This window comes from Onychostoma macrolepis, chromosome 03, assembly GCF_012432095.1.
Source record: "Onychostoma macrolepis isolate SWU-2019 chromosome 03, ASM1243209v1, whole genome shotgun sequence".
In the NCBI taxonomy this organism is placed as follows: Eukaryota; Metazoa; Chordata; class Actinopteri; order Cypriniformes; family Cyprinidae; genus Onychostoma; species Onychostoma macrolepis.
In genome coordinates, this window is record NC_081157.1 from 10,954,482 (window position 1) to 10,964,458 (window position 9,977).

Consider the following 9,977-nt stretch of genomic DNA (forward strand, 5'->3'; position numbering starts at 1 on the left):
GACAAGACTATTAAAACTATACATACAGCTGTGTTAGACTGTGCTATTTGGGTATATAACTCCAAAATTCTAAGTTTAAAAAATGCACACACACACACACCTCCTGCTCATATCAGAAACGTGCTTTACTTAATTTCATTGCCTTCTTGCAGAAAAAAAACTTAACTCTTGGTATATTCATCATTTACAATAGATGAGTTAAAATAACAGCCTTGCTAAAGTTTGTGAACAAATCCACAATTTTAACCTACACCCTAGAGTACTGACAAATGTGTGCGATATTGGAAAAAACATCTGGCAACCTTGCTGAGTTCTTTCATTTCCGCATATTCACTCCACCCATAAGAAGAAGAAAAATTAGAAGGTTTCAAAACTTTGAGTTCATATCCTACTTCACTCTTACAACAAGGATACTTGACACGGGGGTAAATATAACAGCTTTCACTCTATTAACTTTTATTCATTTTAACATTATTGATCAAAGATGATTACACACTGAATTACATGCATTTTACAGCATAGGAAAGGGTAAGAAATAGGGCTGATTTAAAAAGGTTTCTGAAGTACTGAAGTAAATGGTAACTAAAGTTAGTCTAAAGTTGTGAAACATTTGATACCAATATTCTAAAATGTAAACATAATGCTGTGTTAAAGAGATGTGGAGGCAGTCTCGTTGCCATTTCTGCTACTTATTGCCATTTCCTGAGGAAATTGTGGTTTGTGCAAATTATTAGCGTAATTATTTGTTTTATATTTGCTTAAACAATGAAAATAAATCAGTTACAAAGATCTGTTCAGTGAACTTTGCTGTTTTACTAAACATTTATATTCTAAATATTTGAGTGCAAACACTCGACACAGTCTGAATTCTTGAAGCTATCCAGAAGCAGGCAAACTCAAACTTGTTCCTTATAATTTATTTTTGCCTCTGGGTAACAGCAGAAAACAGCTGATAATCTATGGAGTCAATTTAATGCCGCATATATATGCAAAAGAAAATAAAGTTTTGCAAACGAATATGAAAGTATTGAGAAAAAATAATGTGCTTTTTGTAAACAAAAATAAAGAATTGCAAAAGAAAATGAAGTATTGCAAGAAGAAAATAAGTTTTGCAAAGAAAAACAAAGAATTGCAAAATATGAATAAAACAGAGCAAAAGCAATGATTTTGCAATACATGTTTTCCATGGCCATATCTACTAATTTATTTGCAACGCAGCTTTTATTTTGTGTTTCAGTCAAGTTTGAGCTTGCGATACCGTTTTCCCTTTGCACTTCACGTTTCTGCGCGTCTCACTTTGTGGCGCTGTTTTGACATGGGGGTGGAGTCAGGGGACGGGGGCGTGTCTAACAGGCCTGGGCATGCCTCCCTGGAAGTGACGTCATCGGCCCGAGACGCAGATCACAGCTGATCCAGGCACCGTCATTGAGCAGAGGCCTGCGGGTGGATCGTTTCCTTTTATTCACTAGCTTTAAACATGCATGCTTTCATTTTATTAACAAATGTATATGTGTATTAGCAGTGTTTGCTCAAGTTAAAGAAGTTGTTAATATGAACATCTGCTGTTTATTTCTCTCAATGTGCACACTTTTATAGCATTAAAATGTGTATTGGTTCATTTGGTTAACTAAATGTGCATTAACCGTGCTTGTTTAAAGTCTCTTAACCTGTGGGAGGATGCCAGCGTATAGCGTTCTTTGTTTACATTAGTTCAGAGTTACTGCTAGTTTTAATGTAAAAGAATGCAATTACTCATGGCCATGACATACAGTATTATCACTTTCCCATGACTTAATATCTCGTGGCCACGACAAAACTAAACCAAAAAGACTTTTTAATCTTTTTTTAATCTTCCAGTGACAGTCATTTCTTAATTTATGCCAGGAGTTATGTAAATAAACGAATTCGAGATGGATATGAAGCTTGAGTCCTTTTAGACCTTTTTAATGATGTATAGTTTATGAAGTTAATTGCATTCTTTTACATTAAAACTAGCAGTAACTCTGAACTAATGTAAACAAAAAGCACATTATTTTTTCTCAATACTTTCATTTTCATTGCAAAACTTTATTTTCTTTTGCAAAATTGTATTCTTTTGCATATATATGCGGCATTAAATTGACTCCATAATAATCTCTCTGAATTCAGGAAGTGCACAAGCTTGTCATATTCTTTGACTTTGTTTTTTTTTTGTTTTTGTTTTTTAAGTCTCATCCTTCAGAACTCATTTACTGATAGCTATATACCTGTAGACAAGACTATTAAAACTATACATACAGCTGTGTTAGACATTTTTGTTACAGTTAGAATTTTGCAGTTATATACCCAAATAGCACAGTCTAAGTTTAAAAAATGCACGCACACACACCTCCTGCTCATATCAGAAACGTGCTTTACTTAATTTCATTGCCTTCTTGCAGAAAAAAACGTAACTCTTGGTATATTCATCATTTACAATAGATGAGTTAAAATAACAGCCTTGCTAAAGTTTGTGAACATAAATCCACAATTTTAACCTTCACCCTAGAGTACTGACAAATGTGTGCGATATTGGAAAAAACATCTGGCAACCTTGCTGAGTTCTTTCATTTCCGCATATTAACTCCACCAACAAGAAGATTTCACAACTTTGAGTTCATATCCTACTTCACTCTTACAACAAGGATACTTGACATGGGGGTAAATATAACAGCTTTGACTCTATTAACTTTTATTAATTTTAACATTATTGATTAAAGATTACACACTGAATTACATGCATTTTACAGCATAGGAAAGGGTAAGAAATAGGGCTGATTTAAAAAGGTTTCTGAAGTACTGTAAATTTACCATTTGTTACATCTACTACATTGCAAAGCCACATTTAAATGTACCACACAATACATATTGCATATAATATGTATTACTGAACTATGCTAAGTTTGCTTGCTTCGGCTTGACGATTAGTTTGATCAGTCTACAGTAACACAATACCAGGAAGGATTTTGATAATTGACCATAATGGATTGAATTGCTCCTAAAACTAACCTTTAATTAATTCATTCTCATTTACCTATGTTTACAGTAGAGTAATATTTACCGAAATTCTTTTCCTCCTTCAATATATTTCCTCTACACATCAAGTCCTTCGACTGCAATATAATACATGGGTAAATGAGCTTTATTTAGTTTTTTCTTGTAATGAGACAACACTTAAAACAAAGGGTTAAAACACAGTCTATATCAAGCTGGAAATGTGCTTATTATGCATGTATATTACCTGCCTTCTTTCTCCCTTGTTTAATTGAAATAATGAAATTGTTTAGTCTTATAAAATAGTTCTGTCATTTTTTAATTTCCTTCATTTATGAAATTTCAGGTGGCACTGAAATGTTACTAACCCAAGACATATAAATTCTGTTCCTTGATTCGGTAAGTCGATCATTACTGATTTTAATTATTATTATTAGCTTGTTTTTAATAAAAACATATTCATGATTTATGTTATACAACACACTGTGTTTTAATGCCATGTTTAAATTTCTTATCACAAGCTCCTAATCAGAAGAGTCTCTGGTTCCATTATGGCCACCTCAAGACATTCTGAGGTACGTTGCACAAAAAAGGTCAATCATTTTTATGTGCATCATCTTACCACTCTATTAAATAATTAAGATCCAGGCATCAAATGCATCAATGCAACATAACTTTAGGTGCTGATTTTCTTTTAGAAAAATGAAGGCAAGACAGCTCTTTCATCTGAACGTCCAGTAGACATCGGTGACTGGAACAGCGAACATGTGAGACAATGGATGCTCGAGATACAAATGGATATAAAAGATGCAGACATGTTGTACAATCAGGGACTGAATGGAGCTGGTCTTCTCCACTTGAAGGAGGCTAATCGTTTAATGCAAAACCTACCATCAAATGCAAAAGAATTGATTTTTCAAAACATAGACAGTTTGAAAGAAACGACTCAAGAGCTGAATGACATGGTGGCTCAGTCTTGTAGCTTGAAGCCTTACCCTTTCAATAGATATGATGCTACTTACAGGTACACAGAAAACTGCATTCTAGATGTAACTGAAACTGGTCCTAAAGACCTCATACAACCATGCCATGAATTCAAAGCCTTGACCAACACAAAAGAAGGAAAGTATAGAATGGAGAAATACATCCTTGAAGTAATTCCATTTGCAGCAGCTTGTATGAATAGTCGCACAAATGGCACCATTCATTTCGGAGTGGGAGACAAACCACATGGACAAATTCTGGGTGTTAGCGTCCCGAAAACAGATGATTTTGATGTAAAGCAGAAACAAGCAATTGAAAGACAGTTTGAAAAAGAAAAAGTTCAAATAGCAAAAAGGTGTATAAAACCCCCTCGATTTGTTGAAGTTCTCAAAGCTGACATGACATTCTCAGGAAAATATGTTATTGAGGTAGACATTGAGCCGTCCTCCATTGTCTGTCAAGACGTATATTTTAAGACTACTGATGTGAAAAGAAAATGATGGCCTGTCTTTTTTTATAAGAGACGGCAGCAGCAGCAAGCTGGAGGACTATGACAAATATATTGCTAACAATCCACGGTTGTCCCAGGAGAGGAAGGATGCTGAAGAAAAGCATCTCTCTGTTGTCAAAATCCATGCACATGGCTCTGCGTTGTGCGAGATGATAACAGGAGGGACACATTCTATGAACAGGTCACGTTTTACGTCGTACATTGTGGTGGCTAACAAGTCTCATCCTGTTCAGCTGAAAAACCTGAAGTTCCTTCTTGGTATGAATCTAATGGCCGTTTTGGATTTTGATCCACAATCCGCTGAGAATGGCTTGAATAAGCTACTCAAAGAGGAAAAAATGTTCAATGATCATTTACCTGCTCAGTATAAAGATACAGGTGCAGTTGAAGACATCGCAAGCAGCTTAGAGCTGACTAAAAAGACAAGCTGGGTTTTCTGTAATGGAGGCATTAACGGGGAAACTCCCTCAGGTGCTGATAATTGGTTGACTGAGAAAGGATCCTCGGTGCGTGATGTAGTTTCTTTCCTGTGCCAAAAAGTGCTGCCTCGCAAGAAACTTCTTGTCATTTTCTTGCTATTTAGTCAGGTGAGCAAAGCCAGCGACCCTTTGCTTCAGACCTTCAGTATGTTTCTACAGGAGCTTATGGGACAAAACCAAATCTTGTGCATCAGTGACAATGAAACGTCGCACACCTACTGGATTGATCTCATCAAGCAGCAACATGCATGCGACACGTCGAAATGCATTTATGAGCTAAGTTTTGCTGAAATCAATGGCACCATCCTCAGTCTGTGGTCAGAGATTGGCAAATTAATACGGTTTCTGCCTTGTAGTGGTGGCAGTAAGGTTGTGCTATCAAAGAAAACCGAGGAATCCTTACATATGCTCAGTATTCTTTGTGTGAACCAATGTGATGGAGGACATCAAGACAAACAGCTACACGATGAGAACTTTTATAAGGGAGGGAAGGCGTCTTGGTGGAACTTCTACTACTCTGAACAGCCTGGCTCAGCGTCAGTCATCAAACGTGACAAGTTAGACTACATTGTAGACGCTATTATTCCAAATATGTTGAATCAGAAGAGAGCTTGTGTGTTTTTCAACATCTTCCATGCTCAAGGCTGGGGTGGCACTACATTAGCCATGCATGTTCTGTGGACACTCAAGGAGAAATTCCGCTGTGCAGTGCTGAAAGACACAACAGATGATTTTACTACTGCAGCCAAACAGGTAGTGGAGCTACTAACATATGAGACAAAAGAGCAACCTACACGACTTCCCGTTTTGCTCATGACTGATCACTTCCAAGACATTCGCAATGTACTAACACTCCAACATCAGATTGAGGACGAATGTTTGAACCAGTACATTTTTTCAAAATCTCCACAAGTCATTATTGTCAACTGCATGAGAGTTGACTCCTGTGAACCAACTGAAGGAACTGGTGATGCAGTTTGCCTTCCACACTATTTATCTGAGAGGGAACTGGAACTATTTAGGGAAAAGCTGGAGGAGTTTAAGAAGAACAACAAAAGCACCGAAACATTTTATGTGTCCATGGTTGTGAAAAACTTTTCATCTGACTATATTCAGGGTGTTGTGAAAAATACCCTGAAGGACTTCAACTTTCAACACAAGCATGCTCAACTTTTTGCTGTTCTTGTCCTCTTGCATGTCTACTCCAAGAACGCATTGCTGTCGGTCTCTACATGTGAAGAGTTTCTTGGTCTGCAAACAGGAGCTGAATCGTGTAGGGTTGAAGATGCATTTGAGAAGTTGTCCTCTCTTTTGAAAAGATGCACAGTTTTTTCCAAAGTGACCTTTGAAGTCATGAGGGTGATTCACCCAAGTGTTGCTCATCACTGTTTGGAAGAGCTTTCCGCTTCTCACGGAGTGACAAAAGCACAAATTGCTAACCTTCTGCTCACAACCGACTTATTTTATGAGAACACTCTGGAAAAACAAAAATTCATGCAGCATGTTAAAGACATGTTGATGAAGAGCCAATATTCAGCCAAGCATGACAACGTTTTTTCACGTCTTATCCAAGATATAATGAAGGAGACCCCAGGGATGGAAGACACTGTTCTACTCAATGCAGCAGAGTGCCTCAGAGAAAAATAAGCGATATTCCAGCTCCTTGCCAGGTACTATTACACCAAAAAACAGGAAAAAGACAACAATGATCCCATCAAGCCAGATAGTCTTGATAAGTTTCTTACATTGGCTGGCCAACTTGGTGAACGTCAAACTGCAGCTAAAGTCATAGAAATACTGCTACAAATACCATTTAAGGCACGTTTTACTCACAGAAATTGGCTTACTCAAGTCTTATGGGGTCAAATTACCATTGAGGATTTGTCAAGAGAGAACTCTGAACTCAAGCAATATTGTGATGTATTGCAGAGACATGAGCGCATTCTTCTTCAACTAAAAGACAAAATGAAGCAGTCATCTTATTTCTATTTTCTGCTGACAAAGACAAACAAAACTACCTGACAAAGTGCAAGGTTTCCAGTTACTTTCAGCAATATACTGAACTCTTTTGTGGAAAAAAAAAAGTGAACTGGACCAGAATAAGGACAATTTTCAGAAGACAGTTACGCAAAGAATCTGACACAAGTGTAACATTTTTTATAGTTTTTTCAATGAATGGACCAGTTGCACTTGACATAAATGGAGGCAAATGGATCAAATCTAATGGATCAGACTGGTGACCTAAGGCATGGACAAAAGCCCTGTAGTTGTTCTTAGACATTATTTTAGTTTGCCTCATTAACATATCTTACACGCTTTAATATAAACAAACATTTTAATCATTATTGTTGCATGTTCTTGGGCTGTGCTTTAGCAGAAATGCCTGATTGTGCTTGATTTGAATTTCATAAAAGCAATGGTGTGATTTTTGTTATGGGAGAGGTTTTTGAGAGTCCGGCCAGTGCCTCTAATGCAGGGGTGTCAAACTCAGTTCCTGGAGGGCCGGAGCCCTGCAGAGTTTAGTTCCAACCCTGCTCCAACACACATACTGTGCAGTTTTCAATTAAGCCTGAAGGACTTGATTAGCTGGATCAGGTGTGTTTAATTAGGGTTGCATCTAAACTCTGCAGGGCTCTGGCCCTCCAGGAATTGAGTTTGACACCCCTGCTCTAATGCATTCACTTCCAGAGAGCACACCTGTATTGTATTTCAATTATATTGGGTTTATTTCATTTTCTTTATATACATTTCACATACATCTTAATGCATTGTGCATACATTGACATATTAATATACATTTACACTTGTATTATATATTCTTTATATTTGAATTACTTTTATTGGTATTTACACTCTGTAAAAATAATGCCCAATGTACCATGTTAATATGAAAGAAATTTTCATATTAATTTTACACATGTATTTTGAATTTTGATTTGCATTGTGTTGTGTTTAGGGTTGAAGGAAATCCCTGTAAAAGTTAATGGAAAAGGTACTGGTAATTTTCTGCCAGGACATTTTTTGTTTTTCTGCAGATGTTTTTTTTTACGTTGTACATTTGTCACTGGATTTGTTATTGCTGTGTAACCATGTGTCTTCATTCACCCTGCTGAAAAAAACCCAACAGAACCCTGCTCAAAACACAATAGAAAATGTAATGGTTTTAATGGTTATAATGGGAATTGTATTGGTTTTAATGGAAACTACAATGGTGTCTACTGGTTTGTGATGGACTCTATTGGTGGGATGTTAAATCCTATTGGAAAAATGCCCAAAACACACTACAAAAAGGACATTTGTAATGGTTTTACTGGAAAAAGCTAATGGTTTATAATGGTATTTTAATGGAAACCACTGGAATTTCTGTGATGGTTTCTGTTGGGCTTCTATTGTTTTTTTCAGCAGGGTAAGGTCTTCAAGGCCACAAGTCACTGTTAAAAAGTAGTAATTTTCCATTCCCTTGCTTGTGATCATCACACTTGTTTAATATATTACTGTTAAGACAAAGGTTAATAAACTTCGTTTTTATCACGTCTCCTGCACTCCTCCTGCATCTCGTCTGGAATATAATTGCTTTTTAGAATGATTTCAAAACAACTTTTAAAAAAAAATCATGCCTTATAGCCAATGTTGGGTAAGTAAAATAAAAAATAAATAAAAAATCTAGATCTATTTGAAATTGATCTATTTGAATCCAGAAATTGTCTGTATTTGCATTTCCTTGTCCTGTGTCACACTTGTACAAAGTCATACACTCAACACTATTTACCTTATTCAGAAAAAGTCAATATTTTGTTTATATTAGTTTTAATAAATAGTATGCTAAGACAACTCATTAACTATTTAAATATAATTTATTAAAACAATAGTCCAAGGTTCCTCATTTACAGTAGATAGCTAAGATTGCTGTATGTGTACTGGATTGACGTATTTGTGGAGTCAAAAATGGCCTCATAAGGTGGGAGTTGAACCTTTCACCCAAAAATGAACATTTTGTCATCTATTCACTCACATGTAGACCACTGTCAAAAGTTTGGGTCGGTATGATTTTTAATGGCTTTTTTTTTTAAATATAGTCTCTTATGCTGACCAAGGCTGGATTTGTTTGATCAAAAATAGTCAAAACATTTTAAAATGTAATTTATTTCTTTGATGGTCAAGCTGAATTTTCAGCATCATTACTCCAGTCTCCAGTGTCACATGCTAATATGGTGCTAAATAAGCATTTCTTATTATTATCAAAGTTGAAAACGGTTATGTCACATTTGATCAATTTAATGTACTGAACAAAAGTATTCATTTCTTAAACAACAACAACATAAAACATACTGAGCCAAAATGGTATTGACAGACAACGGTATTTATTGTAACTCTACAATATTGAAAATATTAAAATGAAAATATGCTGAATAGAAGTGTTAATTTATTTAAAAAGAAACAAAAAAACATGCAAACAAAAAAAACTTCTGTACCCTAAACTTTTGAAAGGTAAATGTAACTTATATAACTTACTAGAAAATATTACACTATATGCATCCTTGAATAAAAGTATTAATTTCTTTTAAAAACAAAAACCAACATTTTATGGGACCTAACCTAACCCTAAATGGTAGTATAACTTATATAGCTTACTAGAAAATATCACACAGGATTTCTGGGAAGCCTAGGAGTGACTCAAAAAACTCAGTGAATCAGTTTTTTTGCCTCTGGTTCATTTAAAATGAGTTGGACTTCCCAACTGTACAGTTTCACAGAGCAAGCAGTCTCATGCTGCATAATGAGGGCACACAAAACTCCCAGACAGGCTGCTGACCAGAGGAGCTGGAGAAGAAGTTTCTTATGCTTGCCAAGGCTGCATTTATTTCATAAAAATAAAAGTAAAACAGTAACACTGCGAAACATTACAGTTTAAAACAGTAATATTGTGAAATATTGCAGTTTAAAACAACTGTTGTTGTTATTGTAATAAATATTAAAATGCAATTTATTCC

The 9,977-nt window shown here is 35.7% G+C and overlaps 1 pseudogene; it reads left to right on the forward strand.

Annotated features, from left to right (window-relative positions):
- The first annotated feature begins 353 nt into the window (after positions 1–353).
- LOC131536683 (sterile alpha motif domain-containing protein 9-like) lies at positions 354–7,008 on the forward strand (annotated as a pseudogene).
- The last annotated feature ends 2,969 nt before the right edge of the window (positions 7,009–9,977 follow it).